Here is a 23,831-nt window from a genome sequence, read left to right as displayed (position 1 = left end):
ATCTAATTGCTTACTCCTCCCAAAAAAACTTATTTAGTACAAAACAATCAGTAGATTACTGAGAATCATAGCCTTTAGGAGTTAGAAAAATTCAAGTTTAAAAAATATTTCCTATTAAAGTTAAACTGAAGTCTTTATGACACCCAAATATGTGAAATGTCTATCAGCCAAATAAGGAAGTTTAAAATTAAGTAAACATTTCCCTCAATGGACTCTTTTGTTTTACATCCTATATATAAAACCCTAATATGCAAATTGACTGAACAGCAGAATGACTGGTTGCTATGAGGCACACTGACCACCATGGGGGAGATGCTCAACACAGGAGCTTCCCCCTGGTGGTCAGTGCACTCCCACAGGGGGAGTGCCACTTAGCCAGAAACCGGGCTCACAGCTGGCGAGCATAGCAGCAGTGGTGGGAGCCTCTCCTGCTTCCGAGGCAGTGCTAAGGATCCCTCGGGGGATGTCCGACTGCCAGCTTAGGCCCACTCCAGGCCTAAGCTGGCAGTCAGACATCCCCTAAGGGGTCCCAGACTGCAAGAGGGCGCAGGTCAGGTTGAGGGACTCCCCTCTCCCCCCAGGGCACAAATGTTGTACACCGGGCCTATAGTCTTATAAAATTTGACCTCATTTGCTCCTGGCCTCAGAGTAGAAATTAGAGTCATATTTCTGGTGTCAGTCATACCACTGTCTGTGGTTCCTCGTCACATTAGAGTATTTTAAAGGACTAAAGACTTAGGTAATCCTCTCACGGGGTCTGGGACCATACAATAAGAGTTTTACTACATTCATATCAGTCTAGCCATAAAATTTCATTGAAATTCATATGTGGGTTAAATTTTTACAGATGGCTATCCATCTGTCTCATGAAATAGACAGATGCATGAGGGTTAGGAATGAAGAAAAAAAATCAGACATTCTGTATAACAGATGCAAATTAGAACAAAAACCTCATTTGTAACTAACATTATTTTAATAGCTTTGTTTCCTTCAATGTGACCTGCATAAAGACCAGATACAGTTCAGGTAAACTTCAAATACTAAGATGTTAAAAATTTTTAATTCTAAATACACAATCACTTTTTTTTAAAATATATTTTATTGATTTTTTTTTACAGAGAGGAAGGGAGAGAGATAGAGAGTTAGAAACATCGATGAGAGAGAAACATCGATCAGCTGCTTCCTGCACACCCCCTACTGGATATATGCCCGCAACCAAGGTACATGCCTTTGACCAGAATCGAACCTGGGACCCTTGAGTCTGCAGGCCGACGCTCTATCCACTGAGCCAAACCAGTTAGGGCCACAATCACTTTTTAATTCACTTTGATGAATATAGTGAACTGTAAGTTGCTAATAACTACATCTCTCTAAAATAGATTCACATTTCCACCTCAAATAATATATCTAAGTATAAAGGTTTATCCAAATGTCTAATTGCTGAAATTAAACCCTTTCTTGGTTTTTTAATAAAATATCTATGACCTTGTATTATTCCCTACTGTTTAAATTATGAAATCAACTATTTTATCTGTATTCTATCTCATTGTATACCATTTTATGCTTTTAAAACGTTTTAATAACTGAAATTTGTCCTTGTGTTATTTCTCAAAGGCCAGTCACAATGGAGACAATATGCTTCCTACAAATATTCAACATTTACAGTTTTTGCTTCTTCTAAATCTAAACCATCATTATCTTTTTAAGATTTGAAAATAATACCAACTTGAGCTGTTCATTATTTTTCTTTCCTAGCTACTAATTCACAATAATATTATAAAATGTCCACCCAGTTTGTGCCTCAATTTCCACATCAGTAAAATGAAGGTGTCCAAATGGAACTTTTTAAAAAATGGGCTACCTATTAAGTCCCCAAACCACTCCAGATTAAGACCCAATGATCCTAAAATCAGAATAAGGAGGAGGAGGAGGAGGTGGTGGAGGAACAGGAAGAGGGGGAAGAGGAGAAGAAGGAGGGAGAGGAGAAGGAGAGAGAGGAGAAAGAGAAAGAGGAGGAGGAGAAATCCTAACCACAGGAAACCCAAGCTTGCAAGTGTAATGGGTTTGCAATGATATTTAAACCCATGAGATCTGAGCCTTCGTAGGGAACAAGGGAGACAAAGCAACTTCACAAATTATCTATTATAATTTTGCTTTACTCTATCAAAATGTGAAACTTTGAAATAAAATAGAATAATTTCTGGTAATGATAGACTTCAACAACTTTATGAAATGTTTAGTTTGAATTAATTTCCATCTTTGAAGGCATTTTATATTCAATCTCATTTAATTTGCTTGGACATCTTTAATCAAACCCCTCATGGACCATCAGTTACAGATTTCTACCCAATTTTACACCTGAGCAGGCTGAGGCAAAGGGAATTAAATAAGGTGCACAAATCACAAAGTGAGGTAATGATGCAGTTGAAGGTAGAAAACAGCACCTTTTGTCTTTTAGCCATTGCCTCCTAACACTTAAACTTTTCTTTTCATTGGATGGTTAGAAAACAGACACCTTACTGAGCAATCAATAGGCTCCTGTTAAATGAAAAAATTAATATTCAGACTAGATTATAACAAACTGAAGAAACACATTGTTTGTGCAAGTGTTCAACACAGAAAAATAATCCCTAATATTTATTCTTTATTTTCTTATCACCCCACCTCCAATGAATCTTACAGGTGGCTTATCAAGGTCTTGTCACTCCTATTCCCACACAATTTATATGTGAATTTCTTATCTTCTACTTGTGTTTGGTTTAGCTAGCTTCATTCTTTCACTTATTCACTAATTCTATCATCTGTCTGTACTAGAGCAGTGTGAAATGCAGGTTCATGAAGATAAATAAAACATGATTCCTTCCATAACAGTAATTACAACTCCAAAGGGAGATAGAATCAATCAAACAAGATATGCCTTACAGGTAGAACAATAAATATTTATACAAGGCAAAATAGGGAGAATGTGAAATGGTGCATCAAAAAAAGATTCATATCCTTAGTCCATTCATCATATGATTTTATACTCTTACATTTAATCCATTAGACTGGAAATAAATGGTAGGGGAAGCAATGGTCAGACTCATACTTCTGGGGTCTTCTGGCTGCATTTCATAGTCCTAAATTAAGGGGAGGAAAGAAGCTGAGTACAATTAATGACAATTATAAGGACTGAAAAGTGATTATTTGTGGAAAGAAAACAATAAGTAAAAATTTCAAGAAGGAAATCTAACATTTGTGAGAGTCTGAGAGAAGAAGAATAGTATCGATTCTTAGCTGTATTTGACAATGTGTATAAGGGTAAAGTCACTTGTCTTTGACATCTCCTGGTCTCTGTGAGGCTGGTATCCATATTGGCTCTGGATGATTTAAGAAGCATTCCATCTGGAATATCTATATTTTGTGTCTCAATAGTACTAATCCTATATAATAAAAGCCTAATATGCAAATCGACTGAATGGCGGTCAGTGGGGAGGGGGGAGGGGCGGAGAGAGTGGCTGGTGAGCGGGTGGTGCCAGGCCAGCCAAGGCGGGTGCCAGTGGGCAGAGGGAGGTTATGGTGATGGGGGGTGGCAGCAACCAGCAGTGGCAGTAGAGGGGTGATTGGGGGCAGGGCTGGCCGCTTGCTGTCCCCCAATCAGCCCTCCGGTCACCTCCCACAGAAGGAGGCCACTGGCAGTGGGTAGATGGGGAGCGGGGCCAGAGCTGCTCCTTGGTGGTCAGTGCCCTACCACAGGGATGTCCGTGGGGAGCGGGCCTAAGCCATAAATTGGACATCCCCCGAGGACTCCCAGAATGTGAGAGAGCACGGGCCAGGCTGAGGACCCCCCTCCCCACCGAATGCATGAATTTTCATGCACTGGGCCTCTAGTAATGCATATTAAAGAAACATTTGGAATAATCCTAATGGTGTTTTGCTAATCATTTTACAGATTTACCTATTGCAACAGACCCCTTTTAGGAGGCACCATGCAGGAACTATTGCTTCCTGAGTGCACACAAAGACCACGTGTCTCTGCGTACCTGATCATCTGGATGATAATCAGTTGAGAAAGGCACTGGAATATAATGGTTTCCTAGAAAGTGCTTCAGCTGTCATAGTTCCATGTATCTTAATGCCCGTACACCATGTCTTTGTGTCTGAACAGAAATGATCAAAGGAAAGCATACTGACAAAGTAACACAAATGTCAGTTGAGGAGTGAGCCACTGTATTTTAATACCAACAACTGAAAACCACAATGCCTAATGATTTCGTATATGGAAAAATCTTTTGCCTACTCAAACCTAAGTATTTTTGGGTTCACTGCTGTTCAAATTACATAATTCTGGGAAACTAAATATCTTAGGTCTGAAATACATGTCCCAGTTGTACTCCAACAATAAGCACTCAGTGACAACATCATGTTTGGTGGATAAACCAACATTGGCCAAACCCTTTAAAGGAGGCTTGAGGGTGAAATGGGTACAAGATTAGTAGCATGAGAGTAAGCTGAATGTATATTTAATGAAGAGAAACACCAAGAGGCAAAAGACTTATTGGCCTCTATTGGATGCATACAAGGGATAACATTTCAGGAAGAAAAGATAGCAAGGGCTTTAAAAAGGTAACACAGTTTTAGAAAACTAGAAAAAGACACCTGAACAGATAATCAGACATCATACCCATAATCCAGCATGGGAAACAGCATGCATGCCAAAAAAGCAGTGCTGTGTGCTATGCTCTGCCAGATGGAAAGTAGAAATAACAATGGACTGGGTTCTGGCAGTGGAAGCTCAAGGAATGAACCTGTGGGAAACTAGTGGCCCCTAATTTATAGGAATTCATAAATGAGGAATCTCATCAGCATACATGCTTTCTGATGGCCATGGTCTCACAGATAAACATAAACCTGACAGGTGAAATTACTGGTTGGGGTTGGGAACCTATTAAAATTGCCTGGGGTTCTACTGGTGATGAGAGGTTAGACATTACTTAAATATGAGGCCTACTGGTAACCTTTGTCCACTCCTCCTTGCAATATGAAACAGGATATATGATGATGACTACATAAGACTGGAATCCTTAACTAACAGAGATTTGCTTCTTCATTCAAATCCCAGCCAATGATAACATCATCATATTCGTAAGGTCCACATTAGTTGGAAACTTGAGTCTAATTAATAAAATAATTGTTACTTTCCTGGCCAGCATGGCTCAGTGGTTGAGCGACCACCTATGAACCAGGAGGTCATGGTTCTATTCCTGGTCAGGGCACATGCCTGGGTTGCAGGCTCAATCCCCAGTCAGGGGCGTGCAGGAGGCAGCCAATCAATGATTCTCTCATCATTGATGTTTCTCTCTCTCTCTTTTCCTCTTCTTTCCTCTCTAAAATCAATAAAAATATTTTTAAAAAATGGGTGCTGGATTTTGTCTAATGCTTTTGAATGAAATAGGAAGGAAGTTATCAGTTCATCTGGAGACAGGTGGATAAATTATTGAATGGTAATAGAGAAGGTATGGAACAGTGATGCAGACAGAGAGTATAAATGGGTTACAAAATTGTCGTGATAGCAGGCAATAGTCAAACCCACTAGAGCAGTGGTTCTCAACCTTCCTAATGCCGCGGCCCTTTAATACAGTTCCTCATGTTTTGGTGACTCCCAATTTCATTGTTACAAATTGAAAATAATGAAAGCACAGTGATTAATCACACAAAAAATATGTAATTATATATGTGTTTTCCGATGGTCTTAGGCGACCCCTGTGAAAGGGTCGTTCGACCCCCAAAAGGGGTCGCGACCCACAGGTTGAGAACCCCTGCACTAGAGTAATTTTTTTATTCTTTTTAATATTTGTGATTCTTCTCTAAATTAGACACTATTTTAATTAATGAAACTCTAGAATATATTTTATTATTCATCTAGAAAGTTCCATTAGCAGTTTTTCCCCCCTAAAATGTTTTAATATTACAACTGTGTTATTCCTGATGGTTATTTTATATAATGTAACTTAAATAAAAATCTGTTTGATACTCCCTTTGAATTTAAGTCAGTTGAAGATTGATGGGGTAAGAAATCACACATACCATCAGGGATCACAGTGAAACATTCTTTTCAATTTTTTTCTTTTCAAATGATCCTTAGGAGAGTTATGTTATTTCAAATACTCCTACATATTTCTCAGTTATTTCTAGATATTTCATATTTTACTTCTATTAAACAGAGAATAATGTTGTAAATAATAATTTCTTATCCACAACTTTAATGAAATACTAATGTTTTCCCTCTCAAGTGACACTTAGTCTGAGACAAAAAATGAAGTATTTTCTAGTCCCTTATGACTCAATGTGTGTGTTTGAGACAGTGTGTGAGTGCATGTGCATGCTTTGAATTTTATTAAAAGACTAGTAGCCTGGTGCACAAAAATTTGTGCTCTCGGGGGTGAGGGTGAGGGATGGGGCCAGACCCCTCAGCCCGACCTGCACCCTCTGTCATGTTCCAGGACCCCGGCCACTCCTGGCCTAGGCACAGGCCTACAGGCTTGGGGCAGCCTGGCTCCCAAGGCCCCATTTTATCAAGAGAACAAAGTTGGCGTTAGTTACAGCCCTCACCGAACCCAGTACACTGCATCTGCATACAACTGCCTTGTTCATGTGCTTGCTTCGCCCTACTGAATTAATAACGTCTTGAGGACATAGCTCTGTCTTATCCTGCTTCACCTTCAGTGCCTGGCCTGGTGCCAGGGACCTGAGAGGGTTTGCTGAGTGAGTGAATAATGAGTGAGTGAATGAGTGAATGAATGAACGAGTAAGTGAATGAGCAAGTAGCTAAGGGGCGGAACTTCTGCCATGTTGCCATGGCAACATGGCAGAAGTTCCAGCCCCACTCCTGGCTGCCTGAAGCCCACCCCAGGAAAGTTCCCGCCCTTCTCCCAGCGGCCTGGCACCCCTCTCCTGGCTGCATACTGAATTACTAACATCTTGAGGACATAGCTCTGTCTTATCCTGCTTCAACTTCAGTGCCTGGCTTGGTGCCAGGGACCTGAGAGGGTTTGCTGAGTGAGTGAATGAGTGAATGAATGAGCAAGTAAGTGAATGAGCAAGCAGCTATGGGGCGGGATAGTTCGCACTCTGCTCTGGGTTGCCTGAAGCCCACCCTGGGAAGTTCCTGCCCTGCTCCCAGTGGCCCCATTCCCCTCTCCCAGCTGCATAGTTGCGCAGGGCAAAGGCAGCCGGGGTGTGCATATTGGCAGATCTGTGCTTAGTACCCGCCAACCCGGGATCCCCACGGGAGGGTGGTTTGTGGGCATGGTCCATGGTAGATCGGTGCATTAGCACCCACCAGCCCGGGATCCCTGCGGGAGGGCCGTTTGTGGGTGTGACTGGGGGCAGATGCTGTGGTCCCGCCCGCCAGCCCTGGGTTGGGTCCCATATGGGCCGCCTGCTGTCCGAGAAGTTCCCGTCCTGCTCCCATCGGCCCCACTCCCCTCTCCCAGCTGCATAGTTTGCGCAGGGCAAAGGCGGCCTGTGTGTGCGTGTTGGCAGATCTGTGCTTAGCACCTGCCAGCCCGGGATCCCTGTGGGAGGGCCTTTAGTGGGTGTGGCCAGTGGCAGATAGGTGCATTAGCACCCACCAGCCTCGGATCCCCACAGGAGGGCCGTTTGTGGGTGTGGCCAGTGGCAGATCGTTGTGGTCCTGCCTGCCAGCCTGGGTCGGGTCCCATATGAGCCGCCTGCTGCCCGGATAGCAGATAGCAGGCCCAGATGGCAGCGGGGCAGGTGGGATGGCACTGTCCCGCCCTGCCTGCAGTATGCAAATTAGCCGCCATCTTGGTTGGCAGTTAATTTGCATATCGTCCTGATTAGCCAATGGGAAGCTTATCGGAGGTACGGTTAATTACCCTATTTGTCTTTTATTAGATAGGATTTCCAGACAATAAAGTTGACATATTACGTGAGGTTTTTCTCTTATTGCTTGAGTTCCCCCCAATGTTATTCTAATATTAAGTTGTTGGGCAAATATAAAAGAATGCTGTTGTATGTACTTAACTAAATTATAAGTTCTTACTAAATTCTAATTTCAGCTAGGCCACATTAAAGATGTATCTAAACTGACCTGTGAGTTACAGCTATTGTTTTTCTTGGTGGAATTGTATTATTATTGTCCTTGCTGTTGTAGGATCTGTTTTTCCGTTCACTTAAAACTGTTCAGCGGAAAGCTACTCTGAGAACACTCACAAAGGGCGGCCTGGTCCCTGGCGCTGAAGAGACTTGGAGGGAGGAACACCAGGCCTGGCAGGGGATGCAGACTACATCCAGCCCTTCCCCCCTAACTGTCCCTATTAGCTATTCTCCTTGAGTCTTTCATTCAGATGATAGCTCCCCATCAAAAGATTGAACCACCCTTTTCCCACATTCCCCACACGGGCGCCCCTGTAGACCTCCCAGCTCAGTTCCATGACGTGGGCACACCGCTACTCTCTCCCCAAGCCCTGTGGCCCCTCTCCTGGCTTGAGAAGCCCAAAGCAATCACCGTTCCTTCTATGGAAGAAAACAACATTTTTTTATCATCTTGGGGAGTGGGCTGAAGATCACTCAGATGAGTCCAGAGCACCCACACTTCTGCCCCTGCTGCTCACTGCTCCCTTAGGATCTCCTCGCCAGCTCTAGGTCACAAGAGTCATACACATTTGCAGAAGCCAGACTTACAGTTGTGCAAGGCGGCTGAACGCTGCACATGCCTGCTGTGCACCACTGCTCCTTGGCTGTGGGCACCCAGGTGCATGCTCTAGCCCTCTCCCTCACCCCACCAGCAATTTCAGAAGTATCACATGGAAGGCTGTGTGTTTGCCCAGACTGTTCAGAGGAGTGCAGGGAAAGCGAGTGCTGGTGGAGAAGCTGCCTTTGCACAAGATCGGACTGCATCCATGTGGTGACCCAGGACCACGAATGCCTCTTCTGGCAGAAAAGTTCTTCAGGTTCCGCACATGTTTATTTTCATTGATAAAAAACATTCATTAAACAGCAAGAGAGGGTTCACTCAGTGGGGTTTTGTAGTAGAGAGGAGAGATTGGACTCAATTCCAAATACAACAAGAAAAAGTGGAAATGTATGGGAAATACGACAACAGCCTAGTACATTATTATTTTATGTTAGTCAACTGTTAGATGCCTATAGGTCTCGTTTGACTTTTGAGAAAAAAAAATAAATGTTGATTTATGACCAAAAGGGAGAACTGTGGACGGAAAAAAAGGCCACATGCTGACATGACAAACTCAGGAAAGGCCTGCTTGGCAGTTTTGCAAACTCAAAGACCTAAAGTAACCACAAAGGATGGTCTGAGATTAAAACTTTAACTAAAAGCAGTTTATAGGGGGTAGTCATGTCCTAGGCTGGTATCTTCCCTAACAAAAGTCAATCTTTACCTTAACCGAGCCTATTGTCTCTTTGCATCTAAGACAGTGATGGCGAACCTATGACACGCATGTCAGAGGTGACACGCGAACTCATTTTTTTGGTTGATTTTTCTTTGTTAAATGGCATTTAAATATATAAAATAAACATCAAAAATATACATCTTTGTTTTACTATGGTTGCAAATATCAAACAATTTCTATATGTGACACGGCACCAGAGTTAAGTTAGGGTTTTTCAAAATGCTGACAGGCTGAGCTCAAAAGGTTCGAGAAATGTCAGGGTAACTTGTAACTTCCCTTTTTCTGGACCCTTCAAGGCACAACCAAATGTGCCTGGGCGCCAGGAAGGAGATTATAAATGCCTTCATTGTTATTGTTATCATGTTAATTGTTGACTGGTAACTATCCTGCACCCACTTGAGAAAAAGAAGTATGTATCTATCATTGTACTTTTTATCCCCTCCCGGCTTTGCTTTCTCCTGCCTTCCTATTCTATCACCAATGGATTTTTTGTAACCCACTTACATCTCCTTCTTTGTTTGTAATGTATAAAACAAGGTGAAGAACTGCCATTCTTTGGAGCATTATCCCAATCCGTTGAGATTCTGCTTCCCAGCAATTGTTGACAATTTGGCTCAAATAAACTCACAGAAATTCTTTAAAAATGTTAACTGCTTTAATATTATGTATTAATTCTTCCTCTTGTTATAGGCACCAGAAATGATGTTATCAGATAGCCCCCTGGTTCAGAGGGAGATGGCTGCCAACTCCTCTGTTCTTGTCATAAGAAAGATTTCAAGAGAGTGACACCAGACAGCAGCCTTATAGCAAAGCAAGCAGATTTATTAAGAAAGTAAGGCAAGCAAATTAATTGAAAACACAGTTAGGACAAGTGGGCCACATAGCAAATCTGAGCACCTGTCCCATGGTGGTTTAAGAAGTTTTATACCCTTCTTCCTATAGATTTCAAGGTTTCTCTGCCTGATATCTTGGGTAGCACATTAGGTTTCAAAGTCCCCCTTCTACTTTGTTGTGGCTTTTCTTGGGATGTTTGTACATACACCTGGTCATCTTGTTTGGCAAGTCCTAAGAGGGCTGACTTATTCATTCAGTGGGTGAGGTAAAACTCCACTCTTTTCTTTTTCCTTCCCCCTTCCCTCGTCCCTGTCTTAACAGTTCTAGGAAGATTTAAGCTATGTCTTTTCTGGTTAGGGAGGAGAGGTATTAACTATGTTCTCTCAAGTGTCCTTGGTTGGGGAAGATAAGGTCTTGCTGCAAGCTGGCTGCAAGCTGCCCAAACTCTTTGGCCTTGTTTAATTTTCTTATGTTTCTCCATTCCACCTGCCCAGGAATTTTCCTAGCTTCTTACTATCCTGTCACACTCTCATAGAAGAGGAACTTAAGGCACTAAAATTGGTAATTTAACTGGGAAATAATTGTTAGATTTATGTATCAAAATGCAACAAAACAAATAAACCAAAAGCCCCAAAATGAAATAAAGTCAAACAAACTAAAATTCTCTAGCCCACATTTTTAGGAAGATCAGAAACCAGCCTAGGGAATGATATCAGTTCTGAAAGGAAATATAATTAAATCTATTCCTTTTTAGTTAGTATTCCATCTCTAAAGAATCACTGTTCATTGCCTGTATTCTTATGAGGTCAAGCTCAGCAGAAGTTTTCAATTCTAGATAAAAATCATAATCACCTGCAAATGATTTTTTTAAAATGCCAATGTCAAAGCTGTATCTCAAATCTTATCTGGCATAGGGCCCTGTCATCAATTTAATATCGAAAGATTCCCATAAGACAGTGATTTTCAACCTTTTTCATCTCATGGCACACATAAACTAATTACTAAGATTCTGCAGCACACGGAAAGATGTATTTTTTGACAACCTGACCAAAAAAAAAGAAAAAAATAGATATAGCACATAGGTTGAGCATCGACCCATGAACCAGGAGGTCACAGTTTGATTCCTGATCAGGGCACGTGCCCAGGTTGTGGGTTTGATCCCCAAGAGGGAGCATGCAGGAAGCAGCTGATCAATGATGTTTCTCTCTCATCGATGTTTCTCTCTATTCTTCTCCCTTCCTCTCTCTCTAAAAATCAATAAAAACATGTTTAAAAATAGGTATAATTTTGATTCATTCACACTGAATAGCTATTATGTTGCCTGATGTCATTCTTTTATTTGACAATCTAAGGGAAAAGAGGTCAGTGCTCTCGACTAAATGGTCAATGCCCCTGACTAAATAGTCAGGCATCAAATGCTTTAAAAATTATTATTTTTTCCCATGGGTATGGGTTTTATTTAGGGACTGTTGGGGGAAGACAGGGAAGAGCAAGCACTGATGCACATATGGCAGGGAAGGACTTCTCAACTTGCTTTTTTAATTTAGTGCATGTTGCCTAGAGGTTAGGTTGAGTGAGAACAGCTGTAGAAGTAAGAGGAAAGGAAAAGGTAAGGTTAAGGCAGGTATACTTCTCTTAGGGGAGAAAGCCAAGACCAGGATATGAGGACTTGGGGCAGGGAGGGAAGGCATCATTCATATATTGAGACTCAACTAAGGTTGCTGCTTGATGTCAGCTTCCCCAACCCTGCTGCCTCATCCCAGCTAGCAGGGCAGGCAACTTCCTGTGGAGAGGAGGGGCATCCTGGCACCCTCTGCCTCCAGGTCCCATACCTAGGACAATTGCTCATTCAGCATGTCCTGAAGTCCCAACCAGAGTCAGGAAGCCAGGGGACAGGCAGGGGAACAATTGTGCTATTCACCACCCTTCCTGCCACTCTGCCCCTTCTCTAGCTCCTCACATGAGGTTGTAGCTCTTGGTTCCATCCTTCTGTATCTTCCCCAGTCAGGCCATCTTGCCTACTCTGACCAGATCACTGCAGTCCCTGGAGTGAGTCTGTTTGGCTCAGCTGCCTATGGCCATGGCCATGGGAGGCCACTTAGCCACAGAGAAGCCATCCCTGATGCAGTGCTCAGAGGACTGGGAGGAACACTCCATGCAGGACAGAACCCCCACCTGGCCAGCACAGTGCCCTGCTCATGTGTAACAAGGATAAGCTTTTGCTTGGACATGTCCCTCAGCATGGCCAGGTCATCTGCATATCTAGTTTACAGCCAACCAGCACAACCTTGGCATCGGGGCAAAACTCCCGAGTCTCCCTTTGCCACTTTCTAAGGGCACTGTCCAGCATTTCTGGTTGGCTAACTTCAAAGCAGATGAGCACAGAATCTGAATCAGGAAATGCCGGGGACCAGACGTTATCACAGTAGGAAGAACCTAAAGTGTCCCACATGTTGCACTCAATGCACACTTGTCTATCTCAAAGCTTACAGTGTAGTCTTCAAACCAGGAGGGACATAACTCCCCGGCTAGATGTCCTTGCAAACACCTGCAGCAGCGTCATCTTGCCACACTTCGTGTCCCTCACCACAACAATCTTGCAGTGGCCACTCTGCCCCTCCATGGTCCCCGCTATGTGCCATGCCCCCTCTGCAACCCTCCTCCCAGGTCTCAGCTACAGCCACTCAGGCTGACCACATTGATATCTCATGGGCTTGGGGAGTTCCCACCCAGGGAGAAGGAGCCCTCTGTCCCACCCCCACCCCCTTAAAAATTCTTGTGGCACGCTGGCTTACATAAGTTGAAAATCTTTGCTATAGGAAGTCCAATTGCAAAGTCAGGGTTAAATACTCCTGGCCTGGCACAATGCTGTGGGTTCAATAAAAGAAATGTTGGTTAATTGACTGTGTCATCACAGAATAAAGAGGCATGATGAGGAATTTTGCACACGGGGATAGCACCTAACAGGAGAGCCCTGTGCAGCATGTTGTGTCTTGAACACTGATTCTGAAGGAAGAATCTGATATTTTCTAAAATCGTTAACATTTATTATTAACACCATTGTAGACTCCCTGCCAGGAATTTCAGCGTGAAATTTCTTTGTAGTCTTGGGAACTAATAATCAGCAGTGGAAACAAAGTGTTTTATAACAATAAGGGAAATGAACTTCAAAAGAGAATTAATTCTTTTTTAGATCTAGGAGCGATTGCACTGATCTGCACAGTGGGTGCTCTTCCCTGTAACATTTGATGACCATGCTTCAAGAGGACAAAAGGTATAAAACGATATCAAAGATCTAATATCAAAGTCAAATACAACTTTAGTTACTCTTACACAAATATAATGATACAAAATTATTTCTTGTTAAAGGCATAAATGGTCAGCTCTTTACATAAAATGTTGACTTTGATTTTGACATTATCTCATTAAATTTACATAATCAAACCAAGCATCTTCCCAGTGTTAACTTGGGGGAGAAGAGGTTCCTGGGTAGGTGAGTGTGAGCTTCTAGAACGCCCTCTTACGGATAGATTTCCTTAGTGCCATGCTCTGGCATTTTGATTAGGTGCCTTAACAAACAGCTGTTAAATAGTCTTGATAAATGTTTACAGATAGTGAGTTGGGTGGAAAGAATGGATTCTGAGAGTAACACTGAGCCGGCCAGCTGCTGAGAGAGAGGAATTGCCTGGGCCATGCAGCACTGACTTTTACAAGATGTTATCTCATTTCATTTCATCTACACAACACTGGTCTCAGTGTTCCCATTTTTCTAGGGCGGAAATTGAACACCTCACCCTGTAACTTACAGGGACACACGGCCAGGATGTCACACAACCCGAGTCTGGATCAGGCTTGTCCAGCTCCAGAGCTCAGCACATTTCAGGACCACAGTTTACTGAGTCCTGTTCACTGAGTGTTTCAGAAAGAAACTCCAGGAAACTGTAGATGAGGCTGTCAGTAGAGCATCAGCGGAGAGAGGAGGGTGTCAGGGGACCTGGCTCCTTGGGAGTTAGTGTCATGCCAGTGTGAGGCAGCCTTGAGTGAGAAAGCAGCAGCCCCCAAAGTACCTTCGCACTGCGCTCAGCATCTCACAGCATACTGCTTTCCGGCCGAAGTAGGCTCCATGCTTGTTTTTATACAGCTGCCCGCTAAGAATGGTGTGCTATGCATTTAAAGGTTTTAAAAAAACAACCCACAAGAATCTGAGACTGAGAATGGATGTTACCAACAAATCCTAAAATATGTATTAGAGAATGTTGACCAACCCATGGACTAAATCCTTCCATACTTTTCAGAGGAGAAAAGAAAAATTTGTTAGGAAATGTGGTCAATTTGAGATCCTGGTCTAGACGATAGCCGAAGTCTTCTATTCTAAACAATGAGCTCACCCTCAGGTGGGTGTTTGATGGTTCATTTCAATCATATTTTTCTAATCCTTTTTATTTCAAAAGAGGATTATGCATCTATAACACAAACAACATAAAAAATCGATGAACAAAAGAAAAAATGAAGGAAAAACAATAAAGTGAAATTTGGAAGTCAAGAAAAATATTGTGGTATAGTAGTAATTATACTTTCCAACCCTGCAAATTTATTGATGCAATGAGGCTTATTTCCAGATTCTGGGAAATTGAATGATTGATGTAAATGTTTCAGGAGATGTTAATTGCTCCCAATAATTTATATTGTCTAGAGAGGCATTTTATAGAGGATTATTATTAAAATGATTACAAGTATATAAATATCACTTTAATATATATATACATATATATGTATATATATATATATATTGTGTTGGGTTTTAATTACATACTATACATAACTAAGATAAAATTATCTTCATTGATATAATGAAATACTGATTTTTGTCTCTCTGTTTCAAATTTTCTAGTTGCATGTGACCAGGATTTGCTATAAAAGACTACATTTTGTTTATGAACTAACAGATGAATAATGAGACTGCCAATTGTAACAGATCTCTGAAACATGAGACTATGTAGGAAATGAGGGGGGGAAAGTGAATGTTTTAAAAATTATGGTATCATTAGAAATAAGATTCATGGGTTTTTTTAGGAAGTTTTCCATGAGTTCTATTCCTTTTTCAAGTATTTGAACAGATGTAGAACACATTTCATCAATTTAACTATCAAACCTTACATTTCAACAGAAAAATTTTTCCAAATTCTCATGATAAAGCTTGTAATAGTGAATACAATAATGCTAAAAGTATTATGTACACAGAAATAATACAAATGATATCCGAACCCATTGTAAGTTTCAGTAAAACATATCCATCACCTAATTTTTCTTGAATATAAGAGAATTATGATTTTATTCTTCCCTACGGATGTTTTCCCAGTGTTTGATAGAAAGAAAATGCACTAAAATTTAAGAAAAAGGCATAAGGTCGTGAGGAAACTACAGAGAACAAATAACTGAATCAAGTTACATTTAATACCATGAGTTAAAATGAATGAGAAAATAGTAGACAACATACAGCTATCATTATAAAATGAAATAAGAATAAAAGAAGGAATATCATAATTCATGGCAAGTCACTTCCAAAGTTATGTTATCATATATTGTGAGTAGTTGTCAGTCCGTTATCAGCATCTTGTAAGGTCTTTGTACTACTTGACAAGTAAGTGTTAGGTCCATGGACAATATACAGTAAAAGAAATAACACACTTTAGGGAGATAAGCAAATACTTGCTTGCAAATTTGAATGGAAACTGAAGTTAAAATGGATTTTTCAGTCTTGTGGCTGGAATGACCCTAGTAAAGACATAGCAAGGTCTGTATTGCAGGAGTCTCTCAGAGCTAATCCCGTTCTAGGTTTCTTTAGCATTTTCGTCTCTTGGTCACCTTTGCCAATATCAAAAGTTGTGAGTGTTTGGGAACTTCAAACTGGACTCCTTATAAATTTAAATCCTAGCAGGCATTCAACTTGATATATGTCCTTTGGAAGACTTGAATATTTTCAATGGTTTTATTGCTTATTTATGTAGAGAGATAATAGTTATCCCTGAAGACAATTTATAAAAACAATGAAAAAATGCCTCTTAATCTTGTTCATATATGTGTTTTGTAAATGTGCCTAGTGCCATAAAAAGCTCCCAAGCTAGTTTTCTGTTGTTTAAATGTGCACACAAAGAATCTAAGCGCTGTTCTGACAATAAATGCTCTCACATTGAATAGTTCACTCTCAAGAGGTATGGTTTTCAGATTTCCTTGAAAACTGAATTGATCCCCACAATCACTTTCAACCACATTCTTCTATGAAAAGTAAATTTGCTGTTAGTTTCTCAAAATTAACTTTATTGCATTATAGAAAAGTTAAAATGTACCTTTATATCTAGTAATACAAACATTATGGTCCCATTCCTTCTAAGTTAACATTGTTCTGTTGCAATAGGAATTCTATTAATTCAGGTGAACAAATGAGTGTTACCTTAACATGTTTCCACCAGTTCTCTGTAGTGCCAAAATTGCAGGGGACTCTATGACTTAGAAGAAAGCTAAAGCAGGCATTCCTTGTCCTCAAGAACATTCTATTTCTGTAGCTGAAATATATAGCCAATTTATCATCAAAAGTGGGACCTGTTATGGCCCCGTATATACACCAGGAATTAATGATGACAATAATGTTATCATTAAGGAAATAATGGGGTGTAGGAGGGAGCAAGAGTGAAGAACGTTTATTTTTTAAAAATCCAATTTCAGATTTCCGTGACCTGCAAGCATCACTCTTCACTTAGGCCTTTCGATTGCTACAGACATTTAGCATTTATTTCTCATATGAAATTAGAAACAATGAATGTAAAGCATGTTATTTTGAACATAAAGCTCTGGTGTTCAGAACAGATCTGTGCAATAATATTACTCCTGGGTTACTCTTTAATGATGCTGTCATTGTGTAAAGTGTAGTTAGTAGCACACATTTAATTCACTCTGCCAAGATTTTACCACCTTCTGTCACCATCATATATTTTGCGCCCCTGGTTAATTATTTTTATTCATTTAATGAACTCCTAAAGGATGGTTCGAACTTTGAAAAACAACTGTTTGTCAAAAGAATTATGTATCCAGCTAAGAAAAAGCAAAGTATCGTACTAATTGAATGATTTCCTTAAGATTTAATAAATCTTTAAGAAAACTAACAAATACCGGGATTTGGGCCAGGAGTTTTCACATACATTTTATAATTTTATTACAATACCTTTCAGAGATAGATGTTGTGTTGATTCTGTAAAGAAACCCAAACTCAGAGATAACTTTCTTACCCTAATAGGTGGAATTGTCTGAATTCAATGACAAATCTTCAAGTTCAGTTCTTTTATCATTTTTTAATAATAACCCACAATAAATTGAAAAAGTATACATCACTGCAGTTTCTGAAAGCCCCATGTCTTTAGAGGAAAGGTAAGTGTTTAAATTTCCCAGGGGAAGAAGAATGCTTTTCTCCTGATTGTCCTTGAAACAGATAATAAAACAATAAGGACACATTTTGTTCCATGACCTAATGAATATTTTATAGAACAAAACCTTCTCAGGTTGCAGAGTGTGTATCAAGCGAAACAGGGCCAAATGAGGCTCCTGAGAGCGGGAGGCAAGAGCATGCACTAAAATACGACAAGGTAAAATGGCAAGCCTTTCATGACCATAGAGATGTCCTCACCAGGGAAGGTGAGGGGTTGAGCTGCCATAGCTGCTCACATTACAAAATGAGCATCATTTTCTAGCCATGATCATCACCCTGACATAGCTAGACCAGGGTGTCCCCACTCATGGGAAATAATTAATAGTTGCACATGAGAGATTTGCATCTTGTTCTCCCCAAGACTCACCAGAAGGCTCTGCAGAGCTCCAAGGGAATACAGTGAAAATGTGGTTCTCTGTGAAATAGTCCTGGTGATGTTACCCCATGATAAATCACAGCAACTGACATAAATAGTTAATTGCAGATGTTGCTACATACATGTCTCTGAGAATATAAGAAAGTAGAGATTTTCCAGAGCTGCCAAGTGATGTGTAAATTACCACGTGTTAAGTTTCTTCCTGTGTCCCAGTTCAAGGACCTCCTTGTTGCTTCCTGGGCATCAACCACAGTCTGTTCAGTAGGATTGACATGAACTCTCTCTGTTGAAATATGCTGTTAGCTTTAATGGATTTGTTCAATTCACGGCTGAAAAGAAACGAAAAAGCTGATGAGAACTGTATTACTTTCAATTTTTTAAATGGCTTTTAGGTTCATGATAATAAATTTTGAAACCATAATTCATATGTTTTTGTTTAAGCACACAATTCTTTGTTTACTCTTTCATCTTACTATAAAATTTTACTTTCATAATTCTAGACCCTTACCTGCCATCTTGAATTCAAGGTAATTTCCATTTTAAATATTTTAAGAAAAGCCTCTTGTTCAAATACTAAACAAACCACAAACTTTTTGTTCACTTCTATATATATAAAAGTCTAAGCGACAATTGCAACCGAATGGATGACCGAACAGGATACATGGGTGACCAGGCCAGCATGGGGGTTAGTGAAGGATGACCAAATGACTGAGCAGCAGGCTGCAAAGATGGTAGCCCCCACAGCCAATAAGGAGGAAATATGCTAATTGAATGCCATGCCCTCAAAGATGCTGGTGCCCATAGCCAATAAGGAGGGAATATGCTAATTGACTGCCATGCTCTCAAAGATGGCAGTGCCCACAACCACAAGATGGCCAGCAGGGGAGGGCAGTTGTGGGTGACCAGGGCAGCAGGGGAGGGTAGTTAAGGGTGACTGGGCCAGCAAGGGAGGGCAGTTGGGGGTGGTCCAGGCCAGCAGGGGAGGGCAGTTGGGAGCTATTGGGCCAGCAGGGGAGCAGTTAGGTGTCAATCAGGCTGTCAGGGGAGTGGTTAGGGGGGGATCTGGCTGGCAGGCAAAAGTGGTTAGGGGCAATCAGGCAGGCAGGCAAGTGGCTGGGAGCCAGGAGTCCTGGATTGTGAGAGGGTGCAGGCTGGGATGAGGGACAACCCCCCCCACCCAGTGCACGAATTTTGTGCACTGGGTCTCTAGTGTTTTTATAATGTTTACATAGTTGGATGAAAAAAAAAACAACAACAAGAAATAAAGAGTATGTGTTTTTACTCATTCATTACTCTACATATTGCTATATGAAGAATTTTAGTTGTTATAAACAGTGCTGTTGCTAAAGCTGATGGAAAACACTCATGAGATGGTAATAGGGTGTAGGGGAATGGTCAAGGCACAAGCCTTGGATAATTTTAGATTAATTTTTATTACTCTTTGGTTATCAGCCTCAACATGTTAATCTATATTTAAGGTTTTCATAAAGTGGGAATAAGATCACTTTTATTGCATTATGTTCTAATTGAGTAATATTTCATTTATTTCTAAAAAAAAGAATATATGGCCCGGCCGGTGTAGCTCAGTGGTGGAGCGTCGACCTATGAACCAGGAGGTCACCGTTCAATTCCCGGTCAGGGCATATGCCCGGGTTGCTGGCTCGATCCTCAGTGGGAAGCTTGCAGGAGGCAACCGATCAGTGATTCTCTCTCATCATTGATGTTTCTATCTCTGTCTCTCTCCATCTCCCTTCCTCTCTGAAATCAATAAAAATATATTTAAAAAAGTAAAAAAGAATATGTGGGAACTTCATGATAATTAATTACATAGAAACTTTGATTATTTGTTAATCAGTACCAGTGCTAGTTAACAGGACAATTTATACTGAGCAATGAGAAGAACTTGAGCTTTAGTTGCTATAAATTCAATGTAAATAAATGCTAATCTGTGATCGTGCATTAACAGCAGTGAGGGTGAGATGAGGTTTATTTGCTCTAACCTCACATAGGGTACTATATCTTGTTATTATGCGTGAACATCACAAAAAGCAAAACAAACACTCAAAAAGAAAAAAAAAACAATAAAAGCTAGTTTTTAACTTTTCTCGAGGCACTTTTGGATGTCTTATTTTAGCATATCTTTCATTTTGAGCTGAAATTTTTCTTCCAGTCACTTGGTCTAATTCTGTCCATTGGTGCCACCTAGAGCAAACCTAACCCCCTTTCATGTAAATGACTCTTGGGTTTTCAGTGTCATTGTCATTTTGGCAACCTTCCTGTGAATAACCTGGCTTTACACATTCACTCTAAGTTTATTGTTTAGAACTGGGCACAACCCTACTGCAGCTTTGTCTGGCTATCGAGAGCAGAACAGAGTTGTCTCCTCCCTGGTTCACTTAGTGCAGCTCAAGCTTTACATAGATTTCCATAGCAGCTAGAACCAGCAGTTCACTCATTCAGCTGGCAGTCATCAAGCATCTATTGAGTGTAAGGCTCTGTTGTAGACACACAGACATCGAACAGAGAGCTTATACAATTTAGTGAAATACATTTAATGAAGTCCCTTTATTCTTTTTCATAAGCGCTCTCATTAAACCATGATTTTCACTTGGAGAATATGAAGTTGTTTTTTTTTTTTAAGCATATATAGGTCTTTACATTTTTCCTTATTAAATTTCATCTTGTAAGATTTCATTTTATTTAAATATCCACTCAAAAGTTATATGTGGTGTGTCAGCATTTCAGGAACCTTTCTGCCAGACTTCATTGCATTTCAGGGGCTGTTGTGTTAGGCATTCATCCATCAACCTTCCCTTGAGGATATCCTTGAGCTACAATTGAATCAGGAGCAGTAAATTCATCTGGCATGCTAATCAACACTTTGTGGTACTAACCCATGCTGCCCTATGGTAATAATTCCAGTTCTAATTACAAAATATAAAACTAGAAATAAGATAAACGAAAATTTAGACTAAAAAGAGTAAGATACAACATTTCAAATTATAAAATGATTGAATTAACATTTATTATAAGCCAGAGAAATCAATCTGTGATCAAAATTGTATTTGTTATTGTGATGGAATGATAATTAAAAACAGATATAGTCCCTATCCTTTCAACTTTTATAGTCCAGTGAGGGTCACAGACATGAATCATATGATCCAAATAATCATGCACACCTAGTTAAAATTTAAGCTGCAGTATATTTCCTAAAAAAGTATCTATCCTTTAAAAATATATCCTTTAGAGAATTATTTGAGAGGAAGTGGGAATTGTCTCAACATACTAGTAATATGCCTGGTGTCTGGGTGAGTTCATGGTGAAATGAGGCTGAAATGAATTGCTATTTACTGGATGTGGACAATGGGAACCTGAGGTTTCATTCTCTCATTTTTTTCTATTTGTGTATCTCTAGTATTTGCTATAATAAAGATTGGTAAATGTGGAAATATTCAACTCTTGACAAGTGGTAGAAAGAAGAGATACCCAGTTTGATCACAACATGTAACAGAGGGGTTTGATATAGCCAGCGAGGTCTAGAATGGCTTCTGACAGGAAGTGACAATTTAGAAGGATGAATGGGAGTCACATGACTTCGAGAATGAAATGCAAAAGATTCCAAAGCACTGTTGCAAAAGGAACAATACCAAGTTTGAAAACCGGTGTGTCTAGAGAAGGGGTGGGCAACACTTGGCGCGCGTGCCAAACATGGCACGCCAGTAACTTTTGCTGGCATGCGAAACCCTCTCTTATAATCTTCCATTTACAATTTTTTTCTTAATACGACTTTTTTATTTTTTCAGATAAATTCAGTGTAGGTGCATCTTAGATAAATAAACGATTTCACATAGCAAGTTATCTTAAAGACCATAGACATGGATTGACGAGAGAGGGAAAGAGCAATTTCTATGCCTCTGCCTTAACTCTCCCTGCCTTCCTAGGTCCGACCAGTGTTTTGGTTTCATCCACATACGCTTGTGAATCTTTGTTCTCAGTGATGAATTTTGTTAAGTCTCGTAATAGGAGTAGCCTGACGGATGAAAGTAGTAGCTCGTGCATATCTCTGAAGGTCACAAAATATAAACCTGATGTAAAATCTCTGTCATCAGTGATGCAGCAGCAAAAGTCCCACTGATAATATCAAACGGAGTCATAAAGTTTTCTGTCGGACTCTCAGTGCACATGTATACATTAAAAAATAAATGTATTTTCATCATCATATACTGTGTTTTTGTCGCTCGAATGAATTTTATTATTTCTTCAAGATTCTTCACTTACGTACACCTTAAGAAATATCAAGTAGGAGTAACATGTTCTCAAAAAATTAGGGTTGGCACGCAGAAGAATTTTGAGTCAGAGATTTTGCTGGTTTTGGCACGCACTCACAAAAAGGTTGCCCACCCCTGGTCTAGAGGGTTTGGGGATGGCCAGGGGCAGCTGGATGGTAGATGCTGCTGAGGGATGAAGCGAGGGCCAGATAAGGAATGATCTTTGTCCTAATGGCAATAGGATGCCATTGAAAGATATTATACATGGAAGTGACAAAATCATATTCACTTTTTGAAAAGATTTCTCTGGATGCTCTGTGAAGACTGATTGGCTGGAGGCTTGAATAGTACAGGTGCACTAATTAGATGCTCCCCAATTTCCCGGAAAACATGTTTGTCACATCAGGACCCTAAAGCTTTAGCTGGCTTTGGTTTAGACAAGCGATTTTCAACTGGTATGCTGCAAGAATTTTTAAAACATGCAATGCCTGATATTAGTAGGAGGCAATAGTCTCCTTGGATTGTCAAATAAAAATATGACAGCATCCAACACAATAGTAGCTTTCCAGTGTGAATGAATCAAAATTAAGCCTATTGCCTTTGTCAGACCAGCAAAAATAAATGTTTTGGTGAGCAGCATAATTTTAGTAATTACTGTACGTGTGCCATGAGATGAAAAAGGTTGAAAAGCATCGTTTTAGACAAAGTGCCTTTCCTGTGTACTTTACCACTTTCATATTCTACAATTCTCTCTTTTCTTCAGCTCTTCCACTGCCTTCCTGGGATAAGGCTCCTTCATCACCTGTCTGAATAGATAAAAGCCTGAACTCTCCAGCTGCCTCTACTACCCAGAATAATTCTTTGCCCAGGATACCTAGCCTGTACTCATTCTTTTAAAAATGTATACCCTATAGCCCTAGCTGGTTTGGCTCAGTGGATAAAGCGTCAGCCTGTGGACTGAAGGGTCCTGGGTTCAATTCCGGCCAAGGGCACAGGCCCAGGTAGTGTGGGGTGAGGCAGCTGATAGGTGGTTCTCTCTCATCATTGATATTTCTATCTCTCTCCTTCTCCCTTCCTCTCTGAAATAGATAAAAAATATATTTAAAAATATATATATTCTATAAAGAGTTTGGGGCATAGAATATTTTGGCTATTATATTTTAACTTGAAAGGAATATCACAGTTACTAAATATGGGTGGTAGGGTTACCAAGTAAAATACAAGGCATTCAATTACATTTGAAATTCAGATAAACAATGAATATATTTGTAGTATAAATATATCTTGAAAATTGGGACATACTTATATTAAAATATAGGATAAATCATTTACGATATATTGCTATTAAAATTATTTTATCAGAAATTTAAATTTAACTGGCTCTCTTATTGTTATTATTGTTGTTGTCTTAAATATAAATCTGGAATCCTAGGGGATGGAAACAGGTAAATGTCTAC

At 40.3% G+C, this 23,831-nt stretch overlaps 1 pseudogene; it reads right to left on the bottom strand.

Moving 5' to 3' along the window:
* Nucleotides 1-12,282: 12,282 nt before the first annotated feature.
* On the bottom strand, nt 12,283-12,873 carry LOC118665761 (annotated as a pseudogene).
* Between the last annotated feature and the right edge of the window lie 10,958 nt (nt 12,874-23,831).

The sequence above is a fragment of the Myotis myotis genome, unplaced genomic scaffold, assembly GCF_014108235.1.
Source record: "Myotis myotis isolate mMyoMyo1 unplaced genomic scaffold, mMyoMyo1.p scaffold_m19_p_11, whole genome shotgun sequence".
NCBI classification, from domain to species: Eukaryota; Metazoa; Chordata; class Mammalia; order Chiroptera; family Vespertilionidae; genus Myotis; species Myotis myotis.
The sequence above is the reverse complement of the archived record's forward strand: the minus strand, read 5'-3'. Positions and strand labels throughout refer to the sequence as shown.